The following is an 11,142-nucleotide window of genomic DNA, read 5'->3' on the forward strand; positions in this document are numbered from 1 at the left end:
AACTTCTTCTTGTTTTCAGTTCTCCATTTTCCATTTCCTCTCTCACGCTGCCTCTCAGCGTATCTTTTCGATAACAGGATGTAAAGTGCTTGCTGTCTGCCTCCTTACACAGAGGATGTTACATACCGTGTCACAGGAATAACGTTTTGCTGCTGTGAAAAGCCGGCTAGGGTACCATTCCATCCAGATATCAAAACACCCCAATTCAGGTAGATATTAGATTAGCTTTGGGTTTTGTTTTCAGAAGGCAATTTAGACAAATCTCATGTTATAGATTTAGGACACACGATGACCTAAACTTTACCTTCTTCCAGTGCTGGAGATTTTAGAAATACAATTTTATGTGCTATGATACGGTTCAGCGATTTCTTATGAAGATGAATTACTCAGACAAGTGTTTCCCCTAAGGCTGGTGATGTCCTATCAAGTGAGATCTCATTTCTCTTAGCTAAGAATAAATTTATATTCTGTCACCAGAACACCGAGTAGGATGCAGTGGGACAGAATTTACCTCGGAAGGTCAAATATCCAAGCTCCAAGTATAAGTAAAATGAAAATTCTGGCAAATGAAACACTTGATTCTTAGCTATAGTTATAACCTAATTAATAGTATAAAGCAGAAATGGAAAGTGAGGAGAGGGACTAAGGTCAGATGTTAGGGTGGCGATCCAATCTCTGATTAGACTATGGAAGGAAATCCTGCTTACAAGAAGGAAGGGGGAAGGGTGGGCTTAGGGAGAGGAGTGATGGTTAGAGACCCCTGCCCACCTGTCAGCCCTGCAGCACCTGCTCCCCATCACAGTCGGCAGTAGATTGGGTCTGGGTGACTTTGCCACCGCTTGCTCACTGCCACCCTTCACCACAGTAGCAGTCAGGGTGGGCAAAGGTCTACTGAGAGCAAGGTGGGAGAGAAAAGTCACCACCAGAGCATTCTTCTGCAGCTGCAAGCTTTCTTACATCTCTGCCATCCGCTCACTCTGTTACCAAACAACTTCTGTGCCTCAGGGCGCTTTTCACAGAGTTGTATATTAAGTTCTGCCATCTATCATAGCTGAGTTCCGGGGGGCATCAGCTTCCGTGTTAGTTCATCAGCTTTCTTAGAAGACATTCATCACAATAATTTGCATCTTCTATTGTCATAAATAATCCCATGCCCAGAAAGAGTGCACAATACATTTAACATGGCCAGACTGATACAATGTAGCAGATCAATAGCGGGGATGATGATGGAAAGGAAGAGACAAGCAGACCGGACAGGGCAGCAAGGAGGGGCCGGTCAGCCACAGCCAGGGGTGGTATGCAGAGAACAGTTCTCGTTTTTAAAAATGCGATGGGTTTATATCTTAAAGGAAATATGATTTAAGTCATGCTGGACTGTAAACCTTCTGTAATTTACCCTTTTGGACAGCTGGAAGTCTATTCCGCTGTGTCTCTTTAGGTTAAGGGAACCACAGTCTGAGTGTTTAAGTATTTGAGTTCGTCATGGGCCAGATAACATGTTTGTGACATTGTAGTTCAGCAATGTTACAACTTAGGTCTTTTATGTGGATTTCTAACTAAAATTCTTCAGACACGGTTGCTTTTCTAAATGTCATCAGCAGACATCACTGTCTGACATAGGATTATTTTTATTTAAAACGCAGCATAACCTCCAGACTTGAGCACCTTCCTACATGGACCACCTTCCCACCCCAACCACCTCCTTTTGCTGACCCAGTTTTCATAGACCAGCCATGCACCACATGTATGTCTCAGTACAGTAGGCCTCCTTCCTTATGTGGACGCCACTGTGTCTTTACCAGTTATAGTCCCTTGGGTGGTCAACTTGCAGAGGTTCTACTGTATTTTTTCATTGAGGAAACACCCAATACCATAAAACCAAATGTATGTATCTATAAATTTTTACTTCAATTCCATGAGGCAAATAGAAAAGATTCCAGAAAGTCATTTCCTGATATATATATATTTAACTCTCATAGGAAAAAATTAAAAGTAAAAATTGCTCTAAAAGTTTGTGAGAGTTTTGTCAAATTCGAAAAGTATAAACATTGACCCATATGTTACTATCATCCCCTGCAGTATGTCCAGGGCCTCAAACTTTATTTCCTTGAGAGAAATGAACATGGGATTTGGACATGGACAAGATGTATTCTAAACTCACAGCCATTGCAACCTAATGCTCATGCCTCAGAAAATCACTTGGCAATCTAAACATAAATCTCTGGCTTATACAAATAGTTAAATCATTATTACTGTCTCTTTTTAATTGCCAGATTAATTCTAGAGTTAACCGTGTCCACTGGCACACATCTGATATTGCTGTAGTCTACTAGGTTCAAGAATCAACTGAGAGTCCTATACATATTGCCTACAGGATAAAAACGAGCACACCAACCGAAAGCAGAGGTCCCAGCACAGGGTTCTCTTATGTCCTTCGCACTTCAGTAAATTGCCATATAGTTTACATTATTAGTCCCATTAAAAAGATGAAGTCCCCATCCACCTCCTCCCCCACCCTCCATCCACTAGACACAGGCAGTAGCTGTCTTTCCCCCAGAGGTACTAGTAAGTCCTGCCCACCTAATAATGAGGTTCTAAACCTTTGTAAGATTCTTTAAAATATTTTCTTTACTTCTAACTAACCCAGAATCCGAAGATGGGAGCATTTTTCAAAGCAACTTCAACAATTATGTACTGTATTTTGGGGGGTAATTAGGAATATTAAGAAGGTATTTAGATCATCTGGAGGTTCAGGAAAGAATAAGGTCAAATTTCCCCCCAGAGAAATACAGAAAGACTTCTTTTCTTTCTTGACAAGGTCTCACTGTCAGCCTGCCTCAGCCTCCAGAGCGCTAGGATTACAGGCATGAGCCACCACGCCTGGCCAGAAAGGTGCAAACCTCTGATAGAAACTATTCATCGTAAACCAAAGCAGGTTCTTTGTCAGGACGAAACTAAGCACGAATAAAAAGAGGGAAAATTTGGGTCATCTAGGGAGTTTTTCTTTGGAAGATGAGGTGGTACATTGGGAGAGGAATGAAAAAGGAAGAGTTGAAGTAAAGAGGCTTCCGTCAGACAGGGAGGTGCTTCCTCACAGCCACCTGTAGACCGTTGACATGTTGTAACCAACACTGGTGTTATTACAGCAAAGAAGAAGGGGATGATTTTGTTGCCACTTCATTTCTGAGCTTCTTTTTTTCCCTTTGTAGTTTGGCAATGAGAAGGCTTTAGTAGCTGGTGCCGGTTTTATTTCAGATACTTATCTTTCATTTCACAAACTGTGACATTTAGAATTTTACTTATGGTTGAGGTGAACTCTTACATGTCATGCATTTATGCTTTAAAATGTTTGCAATAAATGTGTTGTTTACATACCTGAAGCTAGTCCTTCGGATTTCTTCCTTATGACCCCCCCAAAGTGTAGGGGATATAGTATACAATATAGCATCAGATCATGACCCCCGTTTCTGCTTATGTGGGATTTATGATCTTTAAGTAAATAATTTTCCCATTTTTTTTTTTTTCTGATCAAGGGATTTGCTCATGCAGCAGTCACAGCATCAGTGAACTCCTGTGCAAGCAAAGATTTGGCCACACATCAGTTATTATCTCAGTTTTCTTTGGTTCCCCCAAGGGGGTCCGATCACCTCAGTCAATACTTTAAAAACTTTAAGGATAGAACCATGATTATGAAAATACAATGAAATCCCAGGCCCAGGAGTTTATCTAAGATACTTATTCATACTGTCCCCCATAACTGGATTTTCAGAATGTGACCTTAGATAGAAACAGGATCTTTTAAAGTATAATTCGTAAGGAATTCCAAGATGAATTCATTCTAGACTTAAGGTGGGCCCTAAATCCAATAACTGGTATCTTTATAAGAGAAAAGAGAAGGAGATTTGGAAACGAACTCACAGAGAAAAATGTTATGGGAACATGGAGAAAGGATTGGAGTGATAAGATTCAAGCCAAGGAATACTGAGGATTGTCTGGTGCCACCAGAAGCTAGGAAGAGACAAAGAGAGAGGAAAGATTCTGCCCCTGAAGCCTTCTGAGGGTCCACGGCCCTACTGACACTTTAATACTAGACTCTATTCTTCTTGAACCATGAGGATGAATCTCTATTATTTGGTAATTTGCAATAGCAAGTTGGTGGCAATTTGTTACAATGTCCCTAGAAATTCAATATACCAGGAAAGAGGGAGGAGCTTTCAGCAGCAACTCCTCTTAGGGCATGTTGTTGATAGCATCCTACCAGGGAGCCTAGAAAATTAAAAGAAGCTTCTTTTTATTTGAAGCTGTGCTTTAGCATGGTTATAATTCTTGCGATCCATTGACTGAGAACTTTACAATGACTATAACCTTAAGCTGTCATTTGGCACATTACTTTTGTAATGTAAACTTCTCCCACAGGTAAGCTATGGAGTCCTACTGTTTGAATTCAATATTCATTCAGTCACATATTATCTGCAACTTAGAAGTCACTCGATGCTTACTCCTCCTGTACAGATTACCTGCCAAATGCATGCTTAAATTATTTATGCTAAAGGGAAATTCATTTCTTACTGAGGCAGCACATTCCGGATTTGCAAAATTTCTCAGTAAATCCTAACTAATTCAAAAACTCACAGGAATCACAGTGTTTGCAATCAGGATATTTCACTGTGCCCTTAAAACCTACTTACTCTTTTGTAGCTCATTTTTATATATATCAGATCTTGGCCTTACACACACATACACACAAAGACATTTCTTTCTTCTGGCAGTTTCTATACTGTGCTGGGAAGAAGTACCCAAAGAGAAAACGACATTTGTATTTTGGAAAGTTCCAGAATTTTCCAGTGAGAAAATACATGGTAAATTAGAAGAGGAAGGGGCTGGGAGGGGAGGGAGGAGATTTGATAGAGGGAGGGTAAATGGGGGGACCACACCTATGGAGCAGATCACAAGGGTACAAGTCCAATCTACCAAGTATAGAACATGAATGTCTTAACATAATAATTAAGTAAATGAGGTGACAGCTATATTAATTAGTTTGATTAGTATTCCAAATTGTATAAGAAATCAATACCTTGTACCCCACAAATGCATAAATGTATCCATGATCTATGTGTGTATGTCTTAATAAAAAGGGGAAAAAAAGAATTAGTAACTATGAGGGCAAAGAGAATGGGAATACTTCAAATGTGTAATAGAGGAGAGGCTGAGAGCACAGTACTGAACAATCTACTTGAATCCCTGTTATCATCCAGCGATGATAACCTACAATAGTCGTTATAAACCCTTCCTTTTGCTTCTCATAGGGAAAATAATCTCAAGGGGGAAAAAGACTCATGGAGAGCAGTTTATTTATTTATTTATTTGGGGGGGTAGAGTCCACTGGTTGATCTGTTTTATTTTATTTTATTAAGTCAAATACACATAGATCATAAATACATTCATGCATATGTGGGGTACAATGTGCTGATTTTTTTTTTATACAAGCTGACATGGTTACATCAAACCAATCAACATACCTTTCACCTCATTTGCTTGATTATTGTGCCAAAACATCTATGTTCTACATTTCACAGATTTGACTTATACCCTTGTCATATGCTCCATAGGTGTGGTCCCACCTTTTGCCCTCCGTCTGTCAAACTAAGTAGGTTTCATAGAAGTACTGAGTACATCGGATACTTTTTCCTCCGTTCTTGAGACATTTTACTTAGGATAATATGTTCCAGATCCTTCCATGTAAACTTAAAAGAGGTAAAGCCTTCATCTTTTGTAAGGCTGCATAGTATTCCATGGTATGTGTGTGTATATATATATATATATCTCACAATATATTAATCCATTCATGAGTTCATGGGCACTTGGGCTTCTTCCATGACTTGGCTATTATGAATTGAGCTGAAATGAATAATCTGGTACAAATACCTTTTTTGCAATGTGATTTTTTGATCTTGTGGATATACTCCTAGTAGAGGAATTTTTATTGACCTAGTACGTCAATTTTTAGATCCCTGAGTGTTCTCCAAACTTCTTTCCAAAAGGTACATACTTGCATTTCCACCAACAGTGCAGAAGTGTTCCCTTTTCTCCATATCTATGCCAACATCTATGGTTTTAGGATTTTGTTATGTGGGCTACTCTTACTGGAGTTAGATGGTATCTCAAAGTGGTTTTGATTTGCATTTCTCTGATAATTAAAGAAGATGAGCATTTTTTCATGTGTCTGTATAACATGTGCCTCTCTTCTTTGGAGAAGCTTCTGTTCAGGTCTCTTGCCCACAGTGAAATGGGATCACTTGTTCTTTTCCTATTAATAAGTTTGAGTTCTCTGTGGATTCTGGTTATCGTGCCTTTGTTGGAAATGTAACCTGCAAATATCCTCTCCCATTCTGAGGACAGTCTGCTTGCTTTACTTACTGTGTTCTTGGCAGTGCAGAAGCTTTTTAGTTTGATCAGATCCCAGTAATGTATTTTTGGTATTGCTTCAATTGTCCCGGGGGTCTTCCTCATAAAGTTTTCTCCCAGACCAATTTCTTCAAGTGTTTCTCCTGCACTCTTTCCAAGAATCTTTATGGTTTCATGTCTTAGGTTTAAGTCTTTTATCCAGTGAGAATCAATTTTTGTTAGAGGTGAAAGGTGTGGGTCCAGTTTCAGTCTTCAATAAGTTGCCAGCCAATTCTCCCAGCATCATTTGTTAAATAGGGAGTCTTTTCCCCAATTTAAGTTTTGATATGCTTATTGAAGATCAAAAGATGATAAGTGCCTGGGTTCATCTCTTGGTTCTCAATTCTATTCCATACATCTACCTCTCTATTTTTGTGCCAATACATACTGTTTTGATCACTATAGATTTATAGTATAATCTGAAGTCTGGTAGCATGATTCCACCTGATTTGTTTTTATTTCTAAGTAATGTCTTGACTAGTCAAGGTTTTTTCTGATTCCATATAAAATGAAGTACTAGATTTTCAGATCTTTAAAGTATGACAGAGGTGCTTTAATAGGGATTGCATTAAATCTGTAAACTGCTTTGGGTAATATGGACATTTTAACAATGTTGATTCTTCCCAGCTGTGAGCATGATATGTTTTTCCATTTGTTGATATCTTCAGGAGAGCAGTTTAAACGAATAGGCAGAAGTGGCTCAAGGCAATGAAATGCAGTGAAATATTTAAAAATATATGAAAAATGCGCTGTAAATGGAGAGAGGCCTAGCATTGTGAAGTATTATGGTTTCCTGATGGAATAATAATCTGAACTCAGATCGGATGCTCGGGCACTTAGATCTTTTATAATCATAGGCACAAGGAAATATTTTATCAATATGTGGGGTTTGATAAACCGCTCAAACATAGGTGATGTTCAACTCTCAAATTTGCAGATTTTCTATCTGCTCTTATAGCAGTTTGTATTGACCAAGAAGAATCTGTATTCCAAGCACATTGTCCAACTCAGCTGGAAAGTAGACTGTTCTCTTTAAGAAAGAGAATAGAGAGAGGCTTAGAGTACAATTTTCTGGCAAAAGTATTTCTCATTTAATGTATAGAATATTAGACATGAACCCTAAGGTTCATAGGAAAAGGATTTAATAATGTATTGAAAAAGACATACATACCTATAAAAATAGTTACCAGTAAACATGTTCTCCATAGCCTGAGTATTATACACCTTTTCCCTAATACAACATGAAATCGAAATTAAAGTTAAAAAAATAAAAGCATGGGGTGGTGCCTGTGGCTCAAAGGAGTAGGGCGCCAGCCCCATATGCCAGAGGTGGCGGGTTCAAACCCAGCCCTGACCAAAAACTGCAAAAATAAATAAATAAATAAATAAATAAATAAATAAAATGAAAGCATAATAAACCCATGCTAGGTAATAATTAAAACTACCAATAAACACAGAATTGTGTATTTTGTTAAGTTCTATTTCTTAATTTTGTATCAGTTAAAATATTCTTTATATAAATTTTTTTTGTATAGCTTTCTAATGAGCTTTTATTGAAGAATAGAAATGAAAATATTCATTTTACTTGAGGTATAGAGATAACCCCAATATGTATAACAATTTCAAACACCGATTTATTTTTTAGAGCTCCCACTATTTGGATTTATAGTTCAAAGACTTAAGATCAATTTAATAAAAAAATAGATATCATTGGCAAACTTCAATCCCAGTCAATTAAATATTGTTTAATAAGAAAATCCCACACCGAGGAAATTGATTAATACTATATAAAGGGAAAACTTTTAAAATTGATCACATTTTAGATTGAGCCTTTCTCTAAAGCAGTGGTTCTCAACTTGTAGGTTACAACCCTTTTGGGGGTCAAACAACCCTTTACAGGGGTCACCTAAGATAATCCTGCATATCAGATATTTACATTACGATTCATAACAATAGCAAAATTACAGTTATGAAGTAGCAACAAAAATAATTTTATGGTTGGAGGTCAGCACAAAATGAGGAACAGTATTAAAGGGCGCTGCATTAGGAAGGTTGAGAACCACTGCTCTAAAGGAAAAGAGATTTATTGGGAGAAGAGATTTCTTGCCATATTTTTGCCTGATCTGTCAAGTTTTACTGTTTGTTTGTTTTGAGACAGAGTCTCAGTATGTCGCCCTTGGTAGAGTGCTGTGGTGTCACAACTCACAGCAACCTCAAACTCCTGGGCCCAAGCAATTCTCCTGCTTCAGCTCCCCAAGTGGCTGGGACCACAGGCACTTGCCACAGTGCCTGGCCATCTTAGCCGAGACTCACTTTGTTGTCCTAGGTAGAGTGCTGTGGTGTTATTGCTCACAGCAATCTCAAACTTTTGGGGTTAAGTGATTCTTTGTCTCAGCCTTCCAAACTACAGGGCCCTACAATGGTGCCTGACTAGTTTTCTTATTTTTAGTAGATATGGGGGTCTAGTTCTTGCCTAGGATGGTCTTGAACTCCTGAGCTCAAGTAATCCATCTGCTATGGTTTCCCAGAATACTGGGATTATAGATATGAGCCCCTGTGGTCCTCAATTTTTACTTTTGAATATAGCCAAACTGCTCTAAAAATTTTAAATGCATTCTTACTATCACATATCAATAAACTAAAAGTTCTAAATTATGGTTCTATTACAAAGGAAGAGAAAACAGAAATCAGACTTGCAGGAATTAGAAAAATCCAGAAGAGTGGACACATCTCTATAGTAAGAAGAGCAACAAGATGGAGTGGCTCATGGCACAGTAGTGTCTCAGTCAGCCATGGATCCTGTATATGACAGTGTTCCCGTAAGGTTGTAACGAAGCTGAAAAGTTCCTGTCTAAGTAATGTTGCAAGCACTGAAGTGCCCTAGTGCAATGCATTACTCAGGTTTATATGTGATGCTGGTGTCAACAAACACAACTGACTTAATGTGTTCACTATACCACATTTTTAATGATTGTAGAGTGAACTCGTACCTGTGAAAAAGTAGTTAACTATCAGACAGTCTCTGGCATGTATTCCAGAAGAAGGCACTGTCATCCTGAAAGATGACAGCTCCATGCATGAAGACCTTCCAGTGGGACAAAATGTGGAGGTGGCAGACAGTGACACTGATGATCCTGGCGCTGTGTAGGCCTAGGCCAGGGTGTGTGTGTGTGTGAGTTTGTAACAAAATGTTGAAAGAGTAAAAATAAATTAAAAATAGGAAAAAGCTCATAGAATAAGGATAGAAACAAAGAAAATATTTTTGTACAATAGTATAATGTATTTGTGTTTTAAACTAAGTGTTGTTGTCAGAGTCAAAAAATAGAAAAAGTCTATGTAGTAAAAAAGTTTATAGTAAGCTAACGTTAATTTATTGCTGAGTAAAAACTGATTTTTTATAAATTTAGTGTAGCCTTAGGTGTACAATGTCTATAATATGGTCTGCAGTGGAACACAGGAACATCCCAGGCCTTAACCCTCATTCTCCACTGACTCACCCACAGCAAGTTCTTGTCCTGCAAGCTCCATTCATGTTAAGCAACATAAGAAGTGTGCCTTTTTATAATATTGTATGTTTTATTTCTATTGTACCTTTTTGGTGTAAGTGTGTTTAGATACACAAATGTTTATCAACGTGTTACAACTGCCTACAGTATTCAGTAGAGTGATGTTCCATACAGGTTTGTACAGTGCAGGTGTGTGGCAGGCTGTCCAGTGTAAACACACTCAATGATGTTCATGCAATGACAGAATCGCTTCATGACAATTTCTCAGAACATGTCCCCATCATTAAATGATGCGTGACAGTATTAAATAAGATCTCTATAGCCACTAATTGTTATTAAAATTAAAACTCATCCGCCTTATAAAAACATTGGCATGCCCATCTTTCAAAGCTCAGTGACTAACATACTGCACAAAATTCTAATGGGCACTAAGCCTAAAGGTCCCTGATTTTTCTTTCGTTCCCTATGGGAATCTGTCATCCTTGATTCATTAAATATAATTAACAAGAGAACCATCCTAGACGTTAAAACCAATAGCCCGAACCTAATAGAATATAATGTTATCAGATAAAGTTACACTCAGATGATACTTTAACTCATCTGTTCCTGACAACTTATAAAAAACAGGGAAAAGATACGTGATGCTAAGTAGCCTGCTGAAGTTATACAGGTGCACAGTCGGGGCTAGAAACTGAACAGACTTAATTTAGAGCATTTTCTCCCATTCTTCAATGATATAACTGTTGCCTTTACTTGTAAAATGATAAATGTGATTTTATTTATTTATTTATTTATTTATTGAGAAAGACTCACTTTGTTGCCTCTAGTGGAGTTCTATGGCATCAAAGCTCACAACAACCTCAAACTCTTGGGATCAAATGGCTCTCTTGTCTCAGCCTCCCAAGTAACTGGGATTACAGGCGACCATCACAATGCCTGACTATTTTTAGAGACAGGGTCTTGCTCTGGCTCAGGCTGGTCTTGAACCTGTGAGCTCAGGTGGTTCACCTACCTGGGCCTCCCAAAGTGGTGCTAGGATTCCAGGCGTGATCCACCAGGCCTGGTGATAAATGTGATTTTAATTGATATTTTAATATAGGAAGAATATTAGAATAATAAGATGGACTGATAGTTTTGACCTATACATAGACTCAAGCATTAGGATATCATTTCTAATGTTCATGCCTACCTA

The sequence above is a fragment of the Otolemur garnettii genome, unplaced genomic scaffold (assembly GCF_000181295.1).
Source record: "Otolemur garnettii isolate 467f Iridium unplaced genomic scaffold, OtoGar3 scaffold00322, whole genome shotgun sequence".
In the NCBI taxonomy this organism is placed as follows: domain Eukaryota; kingdom Metazoa; phylum Chordata; class Mammalia; order Primates; family Galagidae; genus Otolemur; species Otolemur garnettii.